Here is an 18763-nt window from a genome sequence, read left to right as displayed (position 1 = left end):
GAACAGAAAGGGAGGAAAAAGTTTGCATTTTCAGTGATACAGCAAAAAAGCAACAGAATACCAAAACAGGAAACTAGGGATTTTAACATCTGATTTTTTTTTAATCGACATAAATACTTCCACATTTAGCACGAAATTACACAAGATTGAAAAGGATAAATATTTTTTTTTAATATGATGGTGCTGCTACATTTTGCACTCAGAAAGATTTAAAAAAACAAGAGAGAGAGAGAAAGGGAGATCAAAGAGGTGATAATTTGAAGTAGTTCAGAAGAAGCAGGTTTATTTCAGAAGAAGGTTTCTTTCCTCAATTAAAGTAACTAATTAAGTCTTTTTATAGCTATACTTAAAGATCCTTACAAATGGGCTGTGGTAATTTACATGCCAACAAGCATAAATTGTGGTAGATTATAAAACAGAGAACCAACTAATTGTTTCATAAACTTCTAGTCCTAGAAGCTGACTTTGCACAGCCCTGTTGTAGTCAGTGGGAAGTCAATGTGCAGAAGTCCTCCTATGCAGGTCAAAAAGTAATCCATCAAATGCCCTATGTTTTTCTAGGAAACCTTTTTCTGGGAAACTTTAAAGTTTTCAGTTAATCTTCTTAACACAGACAAAGGGTTAAGCATAAATACTTATAAAAACGTCTGCTTGGGCTACCTCCTAAATGTTATTATGTGAACTGGTAGTCACTATGTCCATGCTGTGTCTACACAGCAAACTTGTAGCAAACTATTTAGCAAACTTGCTAAATTTGGAGCTGCTCAGCCATGTCCACACAGAGGGGGAGCTATTGGAACCATCCCTCAGCCGTGCTAATTCACCTACCCAAACAGCTGCCCTGATGTGGCTATATTACAGTCAGTTCAGGAGGCAGCCCATATGGAACAACTCAGATTGCTTGAGGACCGTGCTGCCCAGCATAGTGAATTTACCATGTTGATTTAAATGGACTTGGAGGTTAGTATTTTTAAGGTGAGAGAAAAAACAAGGACTGGTTTTGAATTATGAAAAGAAAAAGTCCATCAGACATAAACCTGATCCTTCTGGTCTTGGTGGAAAGTCCTCTCTGAAGTAGAAAGGGGAGTTTATTGGAGCACTTGCTAAGAAGCACAGGTGTTGAAGGCAGAGCAGAGGACCAGTGGAGTCACCAGGGATATGCAGAGACAGTCAAAAAGCCCAGGGCAGAATCAATTCAATCTATGCTGCTTCCTCTAAACTGCATAGATTGAACTGATAACCACCTGAACCAATGTTCATTTTTCAATTGGGAAAGGCAGCAGGAGACCTGCACCGACCCAGGCCAGAAAGCAGGGAGCACTAGAGCATGTCTCCCAGTCTTCCCCTCAGGAGGTTGTCCCCAGCCCTGGGGAGCTGAGGGGAATTCCCCCTCGCCCCTTTCCCAGCTGCTGATTGCATGGAAATGGGAGGGAAAATCTACTGCTCCCCTGCAGCTATTTTTTCCTGAGACTCAGCAGCTGAGGCAAAAGCAGCTGTGGGGGACTGTGAGAATCCCCCTCTGCTCCCTGGGGCTGCCCTGGAGACTCTTAATGGCTAAGGCAAGCAGCTGTGGGGTTTGGGAGGAGGAGAATTCCTCTCCGCTCCCTAGGGCTGCCCTGGGCTGGGGTGGGAGGAAGCCCCTTGAGGCAGGGGCTCCCCGATGCACCCGTGCTGGGCTGCATGGACAGGCACCCAGCTGGGAGGACTTCTCCCTCCCTCCTGTGGCAGCAGCTGTAAAGGGCTGGGAGGCAATTCCCCTCAGCTCCCCAGAGCTGCCTAGCTAGGGGACCCCAGGCTGGTAGAGGAAGCCCTCTGAGATTGGGGGGGGGGGGTGCTGGTGCCTGAACCCCCAGGGCTTTGGGAACTTCTTCCACCTCCCCCCTGTAGCAGTGTCTAAGGCAGGCAGCTGTGCAGGGGAGGTGGGGAATGCCCCCAGCTCCTCAGGCTGCCCCTGGTGAGGGGAAGGCTGTAGAGAGGCAAAAAGCCTCCACAACAGAGGCTTTCCCTCCTCCTACATGCTATGAGTCTGCTCCCCTGCCCCTCCTCCTATTCCTATGGGCTGATGGATGCAAGCAGAAAGCAGGCTAGGGAGCAGAGGGGTAGGGTATTCCCTGCTCCACTGCAGTAAACAGCACAGCCCAGGGCTGCAAAGCATGCTGGGATCCTGGGAGACTCTGGGTTAACTTGAACCAGGAAGGGATCTGGGACAGACATTCCATAAACCAGTTTGACTGAAGTCCATTAAGTCCCATACTACATCCATCCAGCTTTATCTTAAGTTTCCATCATTTTGAAAGCAGTTTATTTGCACTGAACTTCTGTTCTGTTACAGGTTTAAACTGGTTTCCGATCACTTACACCCAAACCAGTTAGCCAAAGCCCTCCTGGGCTAGGGACAGAAGTTAAACTCATGAGGAACATACCATGAGGTAGAAGCATCACCACTGTTGGACTACCATTAATCTTAGCAGCCTATGGAGAAATGTAGGTGCTATCAGGAAGCAAGGCATACACTCCCCAAGCACTTTGCTACCTGACTGAAGAGGCGGAATTAAGTTTTGATATGTTAATCTGTTTATGTGCCATGTTGTGCTCCACAGCCCGAACTGATTAAATACATTCTATAACTTACTACTTTTCATTAAAGAATGGAGTAGAATTAGAGGCCATCATTCCAAAAATCACTTCCTAAGAGTAGCTTATATTGGCAGTAACATATTGTAGCTCTTGTATTTCCTAAATCTCCTTTAACCACATCATTACAATTCTTCAGACAGAAAAAAAGATGTGTGCATCTCTGCTGCTGTTGCTAGAATTATAAACATACCTTTGTTTAGAGCTGGTCAATTCAATTAGGATGTCACCTAGTAATGGAGAAATATCTTTTTTTGTTTTTTGTTTTTTTTTAAAGAGGTGTTCTGGAGCCAAATCCATAATTAGAATTTAAAACAGACTTGCCCACTTTAAAAAAAAAACAAAAAAAACCACACACCAAAACTGGCAGGCATTTTTCAGTGCAATTGTCCATTTCAGCAGAGATCTGAACTGTTAGAAAAATTACTACTTAAAAAAAAAAAAGCCACAGGACAATAAAAAAAGGTAGTAATCAGTTTGCATAGGAGCAGAGGAAGTAGATTCATGTGCAATGAATACTATGTTAGCTCAGCTTTCATGTCTCTAGATTGCATTCTGACTTTAGTGTCCTTCACCAGAACAGAGAGAAAATCTATTCTTTTACTCCCTAGGACCAACTCCCCCCATATTAAATGTTTGATAAGTTGTGTTTTCAGCAAAAATAGAGTTTTATGCCCTAGTGAAAAGGAAAAAAAAAATAATTTTTTATTTATCCTGGATTTCATCCTCCCAATTTTTAGAGCAGATATTAGTGTGTGATGGATAAGCAAATTGTTGTGGTTTTTTCTTCTAGCTGAAAAGAACTGGGCCCCCAAGGTGCTCTGTGTAGTAACAAGAAGCAGCAGGAATGAATAATTGAAGTGAACACTAGGATTGCTATTACCTTAGTTTAACCAGATATCTTCAATTGGGTGCATCATCAAATCTTGTTTCTACAGTTAGTTTAAAAACAAACAACATATGCATTATCCAAAGCATAAAAAAAATGGCTTATGCCTGGTTCTCACCCCTCCTTCGGTAGTCTGCACCTAGGCTAGGCACAACTGCACTTCCAGCTTTCAAATGAACACATGATTTAATTCCTAAATACTGCCTTTGGAGTTTATGGTAGCCCACAGGAGACATGGCATAGTGAGAAGCAGAGAGCTGGTAAAGCCACAGCTCTGCCCCATTATGTAATCTAAGAGTAAAGCAACCTCTCATCCTGAATTTTCTGGTATAGTCAATTATCCTGGTTCCTTTCCCTAGCAGGTTTAATGTGTCTGTGTGTCCCTCCTTCTGAATCTTTTCTTCTCTCTTCCTCTCCTGAGCATTTTACTCTTTCCAGTTCCTAGCTGTGTGCCCTTGGACACCTCTCCTAGCACCCTTCCTTTCAGGTTCCTGTGGCCAGCTAATTATCTGTCTCTGCTGGTCCAGTCCTCCTGGGCAAACTACAATCAGTGCCTACCAACTGCAGCTGGGCTGTAGCCCCTGCAAGCCTGTTATTTGCTACATAGAGCTATACTACTTACAGTTTGTGAGAAGCAGGTAGTTGTAACTGTTTCCTAACTTTTCTGCAGACATGGCATGACCATGCCAAGCACCCCAGGCATACTGCAACAGATTAGGGAGGCGGCTGCAGTCCCAAATAGTTGCCTTGACATGGTTCTGAATGCCACCTAATGAGCTGTGCCTAAAGGCAAAAGCTGTGCAGGGTCATTTGAAGTTGCTAAGCTAATTAGCCCTCCTGACAAACAGCATGAATCAGTCTGAGTACAGCACTACATGCACATGGCTATCCTGCTTCTGGTTCAGGAAATAGCTGGAGCCTCATTATTAGTTCCAATTAGTATGACTACCTTCAGGTAGTGCTGCACCAAGGTGGATGATTAAGTTTGCCTGCATCATCAGAAGAGGCCAAAAGTGGCTACATCAGAACAAGGAGTGGGGTAGTCTACCATTGGCTTAGAAGGTTTGTGGATCATCAAGGACTTACTAAATTTTGTTCCTCAAAAGTTGGTTGTTCTTGCTATACTCATTAGAGCTAGCCAGCTATGATGAGGAGTATACTATCTCCTTCTGTAGGGGCATAACACCATATGCACTTGTTCTTAGGAGCTCCCTTGGGTCCAAGATTGTTTGAATTCTATTATGACAGTATTTTAGTTGTGCATGGTTTGTTACAAGACCGTAAATTTTACAGGAGTAGGAGTTTTACCTTTTCTGAATTTGAAACCTTCGGTATCTAAAACACAGAGTCAGGTTTTAGCAGGGAAGTTGGAAAGGCTACTATAGCAATTTTTTTCATAGGATTTAAACATAAGGCACTTATTTTTTCCTCCTATATTGTAATATTTGCAACTAACAGACTGGTTTGGAACAAATAGGAACATTTCATTAAATGTTTCAGCCCTAATATGAAAACTACAAATCTCAATGGAGGAGCAGCAACAACATATGCAGAATCTGAAAATAATCATAGCGGGCAAGTTCTTGAGCCATCCCACACTAGTTAAATACTTCAGACAACTCTGCTGGGCACATTTATACTGACATGTTTTACATTTAGTGCCAACTGCCAAATTGTAGCACACCCATCAGAAAGAAGCTCTGCCTCCTCAGAGTGATGATCAGCTCTATAGCCGAGGTGGGGCACTTGCCCTTAATATGGCAGTGGATGTGGTAGAGCCAGCCAGCTAGGGAAGGATTAACGTAGTTATTTGTAAATGAAGTCTGAGACATCTAACACATCTCACAACAGCATCCTGTTCCTACACTTCCATGTGGCCAGGCTAGAAGCTGAGTTCCCCACCTCCCTCCTATCAAAGCTGGGGCTCAAGTGCCACACACAGCAGTTGCTAGTCCCACTTGTACCACAAGATGGCAACCCCTGTGCCAAATGATGCGTTTGTGTGCAACTTAGGTCCATCAGCGCTTTTGCAACCAAGTTCATTTCCTGATCTGACATTGGTTGTTATATTCCACTGCTTCTTTTCTATTACTCTTTGTAAATTTTTAAATTCAGTCTCCAGGGGTTTTTTGCAGAGCAATGTTTTAGGCATATTATGCAGCTGCTACTATTTTATACTTCAGATTGTCGAAATAAAATGAGAGGCACCCATGTGTAAGTTGCAAATTACAACATAAAGAAAATGCTAGTAATAAGATTCAACTATGCACTTGAAATTAATTAGATGCCACAAAACAAAATATATTTTAATAGCACTTATTCAAATAGCCTCTTTATGTGTTTCTGATTTTAATAATGCTTAAGAGATAATGGGAACCTTTCTCCTTTGTTGTGTGGAGATAAACAGCTCAAATAACTGGACCATACTTCAGAATTTCCCCATATTTAACATAAAAGTAATCTACAGGGTTCTGAGAGAAATCCATGTTCTTAAGAGTGATGAATACACCAGTAAGAAAGTTGTATACATACCTCCTTTCATTAAACAATGGAGGAAAGTTATAGATTTTCTCAGATAGTAGCATTACTACTATATAAAGACTATAAGGAGTATAGTCTTTATTACAAGTGATCAAAGAGAGCGAGTATAAGACGTGTGTAGCTGTAGTATTGCCTATGAATACAGGATTACAAAACCAACTTCAGCACTGTTATACTTGGCATTTTTACTTTTCAGGGATTCCTGTAAATATTTTCCTTGGCTTTGTTTATTAGGGATTCATAAATTTTTATTTGAGTTTCAGGTTTGAAGAAACTCAAAAGTTTAAGCATATTTCAGTCAAAACCCAGAAAGTTTCACTTAATTCTGTATCAAAACAGCAAAGCACTCATGGAAAATCCATGAATTTTGTATTATAGTGGGCAAAGGTAAATCAGCTGGTACTGGACTTCCCTGACTGTATCAGTTGTTCGAGTTTGTAACAAAACTCGTTACCAGATGGCTTGCATTTGATTTCAGGTTTGGCTGCAAATATGTATAACTCTATCAATAATGTAAGCACATTGAGAAGGCTCTTCTTTGACTCATGTTTTGATTCTCTTGTACTGGAAAAGTCTGTTTTGATAAAAATTATGCTGCTCCTTCACACTGACCACACTGGCGCAGCCTCAAATTCCACAGGTTTCTTTCCTTCTTCCACCAGAAGAGGAAGTGTCTCATAAGCACTTGAGAAAACTCTAGGTATCACAGCTTTTAAAAAAGCCTTTAAAAGCACCAAAAAAAAAAATACTGGAGGGGAGGGGACAGGGGAGATTTTGCCTTCACTACTTTGTCATCTTTACAGTGTAAAGCATTGTGACAAGAAGTAACCAATATGTAGAATTCTTATTCATTTGGGGTCATTTGCCATGCTAGTTTTGGCAAAGACCTTTCCAAAAAGCCAAAGCAACTAGAAATGCTTCCTGTTATGAGACTGTAATAGTCTCCATTTTCTCCATGTATACACATTTCCATACCACCCTTTTTTGTTCTTACTAAAGCTAACTACATTTCTTTTATTCACTCTTGTCACTTTGCTTTCTTCCATGCTGCGTCTGAGCACAGAAGGTCCTCTGGCTCTGGTGCATCCACCTGTTCTCCTTTTAAGTTCCCCCTAAAGATCCAGGTCTGGGGTCCAGAGAGAAAACATGTCACTAGGTCTCTTTCTCTGGGTCTTTCTGTGCATTGTCTTATTTATCTGTAAGCTCCTTGGGCAGTACCTACCTGTGTTTAAATCACAAAGCTCTGGGCAAGTTTTTGGCTTTGAACTGAGGATAATATACCAGGACTAGCATTCTTCATACTTATTTCATAATTCTTTCTATTTGGACATGTGTAGACTCCACAGCTGAGCCTAGACAAAGGGCGCTCAGCCCCTGGTACCGAGTCTTTCTGCCTGCAGAGCTCCCCATGGCACTGCAAACTAGATCAGGCACACAGGGTGGCACATGTCCCAGAGCTCTGTCCCAGCACATGGGGCTGGTTGGGGGAAATGTGGGGCCCCAAAGCCCAATCCTGTCATTTGGGGTTGGCTGAAGGTGGTGCAGGGCCCTAAGGCCCATTTCTGGCCTGTGGACTGGCCACTGAGGCCAAAATATTGAGTGCCACTGGCCTAGACCCTTGCTAAAATTCATTCCAGGCAACTGGGCCATTTCTTTGTGGGACTCCTGTAGTTGAAGGAGCTTAATGCTATCCACAGATTTCCCTCTGAAAGGGAGACCAAAACCAGATGCTCATTTTTTTCTGCCATGCTCTCCATTTCTCCACTGAAGAGCTGATTTTACTGAGGAGCGATGTATATGGGCTTCTTGTACACAGCTGCAACTCTGCTGTTATTTATCCCCTGCAAGGAAACATAGCCCACTACCTTACTGCTATATAGTCAGAACAGAAACATGGGTCCTTGTTTGAATAAGAAAGCATCCTTTCTAAAGTTGTTTCAAAGGCAGTAGCAGCAGAATTATAATTATGATTATGGATATAGCTGAAAAATATAGTACATTTATTGCTTTGTTAGTTAAGTACCCATCTACATTTTATTAATTTTCAAATTGCTTAGAGCATTAGGCCTCTCTTTGTATATTCTAATATTCATTATTTTATCTTTCTTGCCTGGTCTTCCTTGTTTCTGTCTCTAGATTAATAAGTGTTATTGATTATTAGAAATAATGCCATCATCCTTGGGATAGTCTTATTTGCTCTTTAACAACACCAAATTACTTAATTATGTGTATCCAAATAAGCTTTTTTTTTTTACTGAGTGTTACTCTTCTAAAAATAAACTGTAATGTCTGATTCAGGTCTTGGCTATAGTTTATTTGTAAAGTTCACATTTATGTGTAACAATGTTTTCCCCTGCATTGGTGAACACTACCTTCCAGATTTTGGAAGATTTAATTTTTCATGGAAACCAATTTATATGCAAATATACAATACTGCATGATTTGCTTTTTTATGTTTAATGATTATGTGTACGTTGGTAAATATCAAGGGCTGGGGTCCTGATCCCAAGAAGCACTTTGGTTCCTAAACCCAGACACTGATCCACAACCTTCTGCCTAAGTGCAGTTCCCTGGGTTCTAGTCCCTGCTGACAGGGTTATTAATGCATTAACAAATAAATGGAATACAGAATAAAGATTATCCTACAGCCTTGTGTTTAGGGCACTCTCCTGGCAGCTGGGAGATGCAAGTGGTCATGGTATCAAAGTCTCCCATTAAACTATTATATAAAGAATAAATGGATAAAATGCTTTAACAGGTTGGGTAACAGGGAGTAGAGTCCAGATGGCTAGAGGCATAACAGGACAGCACTGTGCCCTGGGTGGCAGCAGTGACTATTTTTGCATGCACACCTCTCCCCGCGACCTGAGTGCTACTGGCCTAGACCCTTGCAAAAATTCATTCCAGGCAACTGTGTTACCAAATTTGCCCATTACTTTGGGGTGTGCTCATTTATTAGGGATAGTTTCTAGGGTCTTGGTGTTTCTGTCAATGTGCTGCTTGTGTTACTATACGGAGCTGTATTTCTCCCTTCTGCAAGCCCTCACCCCCAGTGGAGCTATCTTGCAGGACTCAATCTCAATGGGACTGGGTTCCTCCAGTCACCAAATCAGTCATACACACAAACACACACAAATTAACGTGGCACGCCTGATCTGGCCGGGCTGATCAGCATGGACAGGCTGACACCCTCATATGCCAAGAATCAGTTCATAAGAGCAACAATAAAATGCAGTCAGACACAAGCACACAGGTGAACAGAATCCCTCTGAATCCGGCTGGGTGTCCAGCTGACACCCTCATGGGCCAGCATTCAGTTCATAAGGGCACGTCTGAGTCAAACTGGGTCAATCAGCCTGTACAAGCTGATCCCCTTATGTGTTTCAAACTCAGCACGTCCCAAACTTTGGCCTCTTGATGAGCAAACCCCACAATAATTTAGGCTTCACAGGGATCTTTAGCATAGGTAAAAGAAGCGTTGCTGCAGAGCACAGGAGGAAAAAGAAGCAGAGAAGGAAAAATATACCCAATTACTACCAGTTTGCCTATAAAAGTTATTTATTGCTAAGCATATGAAATATATAATAGTACTAGTAGTAATAGACATGCAAAAGAAAAACAAGCACAAACAATGACAATACTACCCTGGTTTCACTAAGTATTTGGGGAAACTTAGCTCAAGCTTAACTGATACAATTCAGGTTCAGAAGTTTATGCCTAGAAAGAAGAGAGAACGCTGGGAATCTCACCGAGTCCACGGTACCCAGGCTGCAAAGCTGACAGGCACAGTCCGTAGCACAATCCTTGAAGAGAGAGACGATCTGTTCTTCCAGCGTCCCAAGAACGACAGGGGATGGTGTCAGCACAGGAGTTTTCTTCTTCTTCTTTCTTTCTCCTTTTCTTTCTCCCTGCTTCTTCTTCTTCTTTCTTCTCTTTCTTCTTTTTTTTTCTCTTTCTTCTTTTTTTTTTTATGCACACACACTTACAGATTTTTATACCCTCAGTTCAGCTGCTTTGAAGCACCCTCAGTAGTGTAAATCATTGTCTTTTCTATTGACAAGGGGTTATCTGGTTTGGACCATCTCAGGAAACCGATTGATAATCAGGAAACACTTAAGATTAGGGAGTAACCCAAATACTTGGGAGCCAGCTTGAGATTCCTATGGATGGCAGATATCCTGATGGGATATCTCATGGTTTCTTCAGGAACAATAGATAGCTTGCAGTATCAGGATTTTGGATTTTTACTTGTTGTGCACAAGCCTCAGCTTAGCATGACTTTTCCAGATTTTACTATAGTCTTTTAACAGACTTAAAGCAATTATTGGGGTGCTCATAACCTTTTGTGGAGAGGACTCCCACCAGTCGTCTCGGGAAAGATATGACAACACCTGGGATTAGGGCTCCAGCAGGCTGGATGCTGTGATGAACCCTTAACCATTGTTCAAATGTTGCCCGTACCCCCTCAGACTCTGTCTCTTGCCTCAGCATTCCCTAACCCGGCAACTGAGTTTTAGTCAATCAAGTTTAAATAGGCCTCCCATACTGGGACCGGGGAATGTACGGCCCGAGATGCCTATTAAACTTAGAGCTGTGTGTGTGTGTGTGTGTGTGTGTGTGTGTGTGTGTGTGTGTGTGTGTGTGTGTCTGGGGGGGGGAAGTCCTTAGCAAATCCAGATTAGAACTGGTCTGATAAATGCTGAGCTGGGTGTGTGTGAACATGGGTTAATTAACATTGGAAGCACAGATTCCCCATCATGCAGCGCTCTCCTGCTTCTCTGGTCCCAGAATTCACTGCAGTCTCTGCTTCAGGCTTTCTGTTTTCCATCTCTCATGTAAATGAATGGTCATCTGGTTCCATCTCAGATGCAGATGAGACCGAGGGCAGTTGTTCACTCTTATCACCCTTATCTGGAGAGTTTTAGGTGCGTCTCTCACTGCATCTTAATCAGTTTCGTTTAGGTAGAGGAGGGGAGGGAGGTGGGGGGGAGTCCTTTGTGAGTCAGACAGACTGCATCCTGTGCCAGGGTTGCCCAAGAATACAGAGCTGAGGCGTAACAATTGGGCCATTTCTTTGTGGGACTCTTGTAGTTGAAAGAGCTTAGTGCTATTCAGTGCTATCACCCTGGTTGCCCCCCTTCCCACCTAGAGGCCCTCTCTGAGGTGAACAACCTGGGTGACAATGTCATGCTGCTTCCTACTTATTTTCTCTTTTATTTTCACAAAGCTTGAGTGAAAATACAAATACTGACTTTCATCAGGAGACAGTGATGAGTGTCCCCACCCAAGACACCTATAGCTTTGTGATCTGGGCACTTTCCTGGCACGTGGGAGATGTCGATGGGTATGGAATCCAGTTCTCTCACTATACCTCTGTGTGGGAAATGAGCACCTCTTCTTCTCTCCACCATGTCACCTGTAACTAAAGGAATGTCTTGGGAACTAATTTCAGGGTGGAGTTTAGAGCTTTGATTTGACTCTACTTAATTAGCAATCACCTTTTTCCTTATACTATAGGAGTGGCCAAAATATGGCCTGTGGGCAAGATCTAGCCTGCCAGTTGATTGTATCTGGCTTGTGGTTTCCCCCATGGTGCTCCACATGGGGCCGAGCGCCACCTGCTCCCACCTGCACCTGTCATGTGCCCACTGACAGCACTGCCCCAGCTCAAGCCAGCGTGCATAGCTTCCCAGCAGGGGCTGCTCACACAGCTGCCTGGTTACTGCTCAGCTTCCCCTGCCTCCAATGGCTCCTTCTCCTCCTACCCCTACTGCACCACTCAGGACATCAGGTAGCACAGGGAAGCCATGGAGATGTATGCTGGGCACTGGATACCCAGCCAGGTGTGGGGAAGCTGCAGCTGGGTGGCTCCTGCCCCAGCATGCAGAGCTCCAGCTCCCAGTCACCTTTCTTCCATTCAGCTACCAACAGGTGGGTGCTCATCTCACTGGGAAAGCATAGTGGGTGGCAGGTGGCTGGAGCCCCATGCACTGGGGCAGGAACCACCTGGCTGGGCATCTGGTGCCTTGTACACACCCCTATGGCTTCCCAGTGCTGCATGATGCCCAGACTAGAGCAGAAAGGGCAAGAGGAGGAGGGAGAGGAAGAGCTGGAGGCTGGGGGTACTGGGCAGTACCCAGGTGGCTGCTGCAGCAGCCACCTCACCAGGAAGCTGTGCGTGCTGGCCGGGCCTGGGGTCAGGAGCGCAGCACAGGCTTTCCCAAGCAAGAGTGTGCAGGGCTCAGCCCAATTCAAAATGTCACAGAGACAACCGTAGGCCAGGTGTGCAGGGAAGGCGGACTGCAGTTGCACCACACTGCCTAAGCAAGCTCTGCTGCAGGTGTCCCCTCCCACCCCTAGCTGGCTCCCAAGACCTAGCAAATGAATAGCCCCCCACATGCACATACCCAACAACCCTGCATACACATACCCCACACCTCCCCCCACACATACTCTCACACCCCCACACACACCCCTCACACACACAATATAAAAAAGTAAGACTTTATTTTAAGCTACTATGTAATCACCCTATATATTTTACTCAAAAAAACAAATGAGGACACAGTTTTTTAAATAAAATTAAAATATGTTATAGTAGATGTTTGATTTTTTGGTATGATTTGTTTTTTATCTATAATTTGTTAAAAAGATATTTTCTGAAAGATTGTGTGTGTGATTCCCAACTGTTCACCAAAACTCATTAAGTGGCCCTCCAGCCAAAATAATTGCCCACCCCTTGTCTAAAGGCTGAGGAGTGCGTTCTGCTCCCATCTGTTGGCAAATAAAGGGAAGAACAGCCACAGAATGGAGTTATTGGTGTCAGTGGTTTTGCTGAGGGTTTGAATTATACTCAGACTCTCGTGCGGGTCTGTGGCAATGGCAGCCGGAAGCCAGAGGGACCTGCCACCACCGCCACCTGAGCTGCTTAGAAAGGTGCTGGGTGAGCCAGGGGTTCTCATCTTTTATGGGGGGGGCTTGCATCTCTAATGAGGGGTCAGGCTCCCCCCCCCCGGCGCCTCCCTGTATTTTGAAGCCTGGTTTTGCCAGAACTGCCTAGTAACATGCTCCAGAGGGAAAGGACATTTCTACCCTCCCATCCCATACATACATATTGGGAGCAGGGCTGTGCCTGCTCTGGCAAAAAGCTTGGGTAGAGGGGGAAGACCACCATTCCTGTGAGGCAGCGAGGTCTGTGGGGAGTTGGACTGTGGGTAGGCCCTGAGGAGCAGGGTGGGCAGGGGCAGCAGTGGCTCAAGTGCTCGGCCCAGCCAGGTCTGGTTGATCAGATGCCCTGACAGCTCAGCTAACCCCACTTGTTCCCCGCCCCTTCAGGTACGTGGTTACAAGAAGTAACCAATATGTAGAATTCTTATTTATTTGGGTCATTTGCAGTGGCAATGTGGTGTGGCACTGCCCTCGTGGCCAGAAAGAGGCAGCGCAGGGTTTCCCCTACCACTACAAAGGCTCCCAGGGAAGGAGAGCACCATTCCAGCTCCACTGACCTCCCTGCCCTGCAAATACACTGACTGGTGCACACTGCCTTCCCCAGCTCCTATGGCTGGGTAGGGGCAGTGCTGAGCTTCCTGTGCTTGGCGTGGCAATGCTGACACCCCTTTATAGTCAGCACCTCAGGTGAGTGCCCCCCTTGCCCTGCCTTAGTTACACTATTGTACCCAGGCACCAAATAACGCTAAATCCCTATAGTTGGCCTCATTAGGACCAAGAAGCTGTTCCCAGGGACTTAAGAGAGGTCTGTTCACATGTACCTCAGGACTCTGTGATTACAATTCCTACAACAAACAGTGAATAGGGAAGGGGGAAAAGATGTGTTAATGGGATATTTGAGTACTGGATATTGATAGTGCCAAATGAAGAACCAAGTTAACTGACCTCTGCTAACATTATAAGGGGGCGTATTTTACTTATCGTTCATACAGATATCGTTGCTGTGTTTCCCCAAGTCATGAATGTGACCCTGTTCCCCCAGTAACATGTGTCTTTATTCACAGATGGATTCCATGCTTACCAATGTTGAAGTACTGCCTCTTAAGAGAACATAAGGAATACATTTAGTGATCTCAGAAATTCTGTTTTGGGGAACTCAGGATGGTGTTTCTTAGTTTTAAAAAGGATCCCTACTTAACTTGAACCTGGGCTTTGTTGCTCATGACAATCCCTGGCAAAAGTGTAAAATTAGTTTTTGATTTCTGCTCATTATTTGAGTTCTCAACTAAGTGAACAGCACTACATAAATATATTGGTGATTAACATATGCCCACAAATGGAGGAGAGAAACACAATGGTTTTGTTTTTAATTTATATCATTTTCATACTTGTGTAACTTTGGCTTCAGTACAATTACTCTTAAATCATACTTGGGTAAGCAGAGAGAGATATGATAGACTAGTATCAACATAAAGTCTTAACAGAGCAATCCGGCCAGGCCAGAGTTGGCTATTATCTCAGAGAACTGGGAAACCAAGGGTGTACAAGGGGGAGAAAAAGCCCAAAGGAACAGAATTAGCAGAGTTTCCTGTAATCATATACCCAAAGGAATAATTTAATCCAAAAATAAAATATTTTATTCTCCATTCATGCAAATGTAAAATCAGAAGTAGTTCCATGGAAATGAGTGGAGCTGTACTGGTGTAAAACCAATACAAGCTAGAGAAGAATCCAGCTCAATCTTCAGTAAAAAAAGTTGTTACTAAAGTTCAAATTCATGATCATCTCCCTTGTGAATAGTTTAAAAGCTGCATGCTCAAGTTAGCGGAATAACTGAATGCACTATAGCCATTACTGTGGGTACAGAAAAAGATTATCGTGTGGCCTTTTTGTTCACTAAGCTCTAAAACCAGAGGACAACAACTCTTCCCAGAAATCAGGGACCATTTTTGCTGAGAAAAAACCCATGTAATGATTATGTATTATGCTACATTATTAGATAACTGGTAAAAGAGAGAGGGAGAAAGAGACAGAATGATATGGGGAAATTGAGGCCCCCATAGTGAGGGAAGAAGAGAGTTGGGCAGGGCTGGGGCTACTGCCCAGCTGGGGCAGTGAATGGGGCTTGGGGCCAGAATGCGCAGCCGCAGGGCCTGGAACAAGATGGGGCCACAGGTGGCTCATCCAGAGGGTGGCAGGGGGGCTGGCTCCCCACCACTGTGCACACTCCCAGGGGAGGTAGGGTGCTGCTGACCTGGGTCCCTGGCCCTATAGCCCTGGCAGCTGAGGGTCCCCTCCAGCAGGGCTGGTGTGAGAGGGGAGCTGTGGGTGGGGAGTAAGGGGCACAAGCAGGGATGGGTGGGCAGTGGTTGTGGAGTGAGGGGTGCCAGCAGGGGTGGAAGGGCTGTGGGTGGTGAGTAAGAGGCACCAGCAGGGCCCAGGGGGCTGTAGTTAGGGAGTGAGGGGCACTAGCAGAGCTGGGGGTGGGCTGTGGGTTGGGAGTAAGGGGCAATGGCATGGGCAGGACACCAGCATATCAGGCTGTTCAGTGTCACAAATCAGTGGGGGGGACACATACACACAGCCACAGCTGGACTCAAGTTGTAGTAAGCAAAGGAGGCGGGGGGAGCTCTGATTTTTCATGATAAAGCCCCCAAAATCAAACGCCAAAAGTTATAGGTAGTTAGAATTTTGTTTATTGTAGTGATTGAAGGTAGGCTTCCAAATTGCTTTAAAATTGTAAATATATCAATAAAATATTGTGTTCAGCTGATACCTATACATATACGTGTGTGTGTGTGTGTGTGTGTGTGTGTGTGTGTGTGTGTGTGTCATTTCATTTTAATCACAGAAAAATGTGGATTTGGGGGATTTTAATCAGAGAATTTGCAGATTTTTTAACCAGCAAATTTGTGATTTTTTTTTAACAGAGAAAACCGGGATCACTGGTGATGATGAGTTCATAACTGCTACATCCATTCTGCTAAATAAAGTGAAACTATTCAGAAAGTTTGTGGGCAGGTTTCTGCCAAAACAGACCATGTCATTCTGAACAAGCCAATGGAACAGACATGGGCAGTTCACTGCTAGAAGCTATGCCATGACAAACAAAGTCTTCCTGCCCATAGACCAAATGTTTAATAGTGCCAAATTAAGGGCTTATTGACTACTGCCCTGTTGCAAACAGTTTCTATTTAGAAATATAATCCGCTACAAGACATGGAATAAAACAACCACATTCTTTTCTACTGCATCAGAAATGCATACAGTATCCGTCTGTACAAAATATAATCGGATTTTGCATACAGTCTAAAGAATAAAAATACTTTAATGAAATTATATGCCCAAGGAAGACACTTTTTCCATGTTCCATAAGAAGAAATTTTCCCCAAGTAATTGCCAAAAGCAAGAGAGTTCTTTGGAATAAAGCAGAGTGGTCCTGGAAGGAAGAACTTGAAGATGCTTTTACATTTTCACCCTATGCAGGACCTGATTCTCATCTCAGATGCCCTGGTGTAAACCAGGGGTAACTCCACTCCACTGGCATTACAGTGGTGCAAAGAAGAAGTCAGATCCAGTGAAGTTACACTGGAACAAAAGAACCTTGTAATGAGAATCAGACGTTGTGGAGTTTAAACTAGGGCTATCAATTAATCACAGTTAATGTGCACGATTAACACAAGAACCAATTAACGCATTATTTTTTTAATGCATTAATCACTCACGTGGCTTTGGAGCCTGTACCTGGGCTCTTCTCTACTGCTGTCACCACCACCTCTGGGCTGCCCAGCAGAAAAGTGGAGCACACAGACACATACACATACTAGAGGTGCTATATTGGGATGCCTCATGCAGGCGCACAACCGCAGCCCGTATGCGGCCAAGAATGCAGCCCAGCAGCACGTACAGTAGCACCCAGCAGATAAGTCTGTGGAGGGGAAGGGGAAAGGGTGGGAGGGGAGCAAATCAAGGCCCCCAAGGTGAGGGAGGGAGTGGGGCAGGGGCTGGAGTGAATGGGGCCCCAGGGCAAGGAGCTGCAGGTTTCTCCAGGGGCACAGGGGGTGCTGCTCCCAATTGCTGTGTGCACCCCCAGGAGAGGTACTGGGGGCATGTACACTCCAAATTTCTGCGTGAACTGGGGCTTTGTGCCCTGCTGCCTTTGCCCCAGAAGCTATGCAATGCTATGTTGTGCCTCCTGCCACCGGACAGGCAGGGGATGTGTAGCCCACCTCCACACCGCACACAAATCCAGGGGGCACATGCCCCCCATGCCTCTTCTGGGGGCGCACACAGTGGCAGGGAGACACGCCCCCCACGCCCCTGGATGAGCCACGGCTCCATTCCATGACCTGCCCCAGGCCCATGACATCATTCACCCCTGCCCCACTCCCTCCCTCACCATGGGGTCGATCTGACCCCCCCACTCCTTCCCCTCCCCAGACTTATCTGCTGGGTGCTGAGCTACATGCTGCTGCTGGGCTGCATTCCTGTAGGGTTACCATATTTTTCCAGTTTCAAAAAAGAGGACACCTGTTGGGTGGAGTAATATGATTGGGGTGGGGGGCAGTGATATACCTGTACCCTGCCCCTGTCCCTCCCTCCTAAGCCACAGCCTCCCAGCCCTGATGCTGCCCTCACTCCTGACCCACAGTACCCCACATCCTGCCAGGGTATGCAGGGGTCCCCCCTCCTCAGGCTCCAGACCCTCTGCAAGGACCTCCCCTCCCCAGGGTCCAAATGCTACACACATACCCACAGCCACCCATAGTTTCACAGATTCCCCCCACAAACACACCCACACCCCAACTGTACAAAGTACCTGCATAATTTTGAGTTTTTCTGCACATCATTTTGAGTTTTTAGCTCTGCAATTAAAATCATGATTAATTGTGACTAATTTTTTTAATTGCACAATTAATCATGATCAAGTTCTTTAATCATTTGACAGCCCTAATTTAAATTATAGCTTCACTGAGGCAGGAATCATTTCCTCCATTTTGACATGCTTTTGTCATTTGATAATTAATAATAACATTGCAACACACGATGGGACATAGGATAGAGAACATAACTGTGTTTCAATCAAAGCAGAAACTTACCTACTGATATACCCTAATTCAGAGCCATGGACAGTCAACAGGATTCAGTTAGAAACTGTGTAGAACATTTGCAACCCCAAGGGTTGTCTAAGCTGGCACTTATATTAAATGGGTGGATCATGAAGCCGCAAACAATGTGATACATTTAGCCAACCCCCTGGCACCTGAAGTGATATTATAAATATCTGCTATTACTGTAGATCAGAAAAAGGAGAGGAGGCATTAATAACTGATAAAGGTTAAAGACTGAATTATACAATTTCACAGAACTTCAAGAACTCTTGCTAAAAACGAATGAGCAAAATTCAACCAACTGCAGCAAATATACTTGTGGGAAGTGTATTTATTGGCACAAGGTAGAATTAAGTACCAAGCTTCTTTAGGTCTGGCTCATGATGATATTTCTCCTATTTTGTTTACAACTGACTCTAAATATTAAATAAGTCTTTCCACTGCTGGTTCCAGCATGCTGAAACAACAAATCCAAAGCTGTAAATCAAAAATGAAGCCAGTGAAAGGCCAGGGAATAATAGAGAATTAATCCTTCAGTTAATTTCTGCAACAAAAGCAGTCAAGGAAGAAGTGGAGAGGGGGAGGGTTGGAAAATGAAAACCAGACCAGACAACGGTTCCTTGCAGAAAATGTACTTAAT

At 44.5% G+C, this 18763-nt stretch overlaps 1 protein-coding gene across 3 annotated transcripts in view; it reads right to left on the bottom strand.

Annotated features, from left to right (window-relative positions):
• MAMDC2 (MAM domain containing 2) overlaps window positions 1-4410 on the bottom strand; it is a 130180-nt gene extending 125770 nt beyond the window's left edge. Inside the window, exons 1-2 of one of the 3 annotated variants that reach the window (XM_059724782.1) lie at window positions 4146-4410; window positions 3518-3566 (exon numbers count right to left, since the gene is read on the bottom strand). The gene's annotated coding sequence lies outside the window, so the exon portion shown is untranslated. Of the gene's footprint in view, window positions 1-3517; window positions 3614-3641; window positions 4071-4145 lie in introns of those variants that run through there. The other 2 variants (XM_059724781.1, XM_019478068.2) reach the window with 2 other exon arrangements.
• Between the last annotated feature and the right edge of the window lie 14353 nt (window positions 4411-18763).

The sequence above is a fragment of the Alligator mississippiensis genome, chromosome 3 (genome assembly GCF_030867095.1).
Source record: "Alligator mississippiensis isolate rAllMis1 chromosome 3, rAllMis1, whole genome shotgun sequence".
Classification (NCBI taxonomy): domain Eukaryota; kingdom Metazoa; phylum Chordata; order Crocodylia; family Alligatoridae; genus Alligator; species Alligator mississippiensis.
Note: the sequence above shows the minus strand (reverse complement) of the source record. Positions and strands in the feature narration are given on the sequence as shown.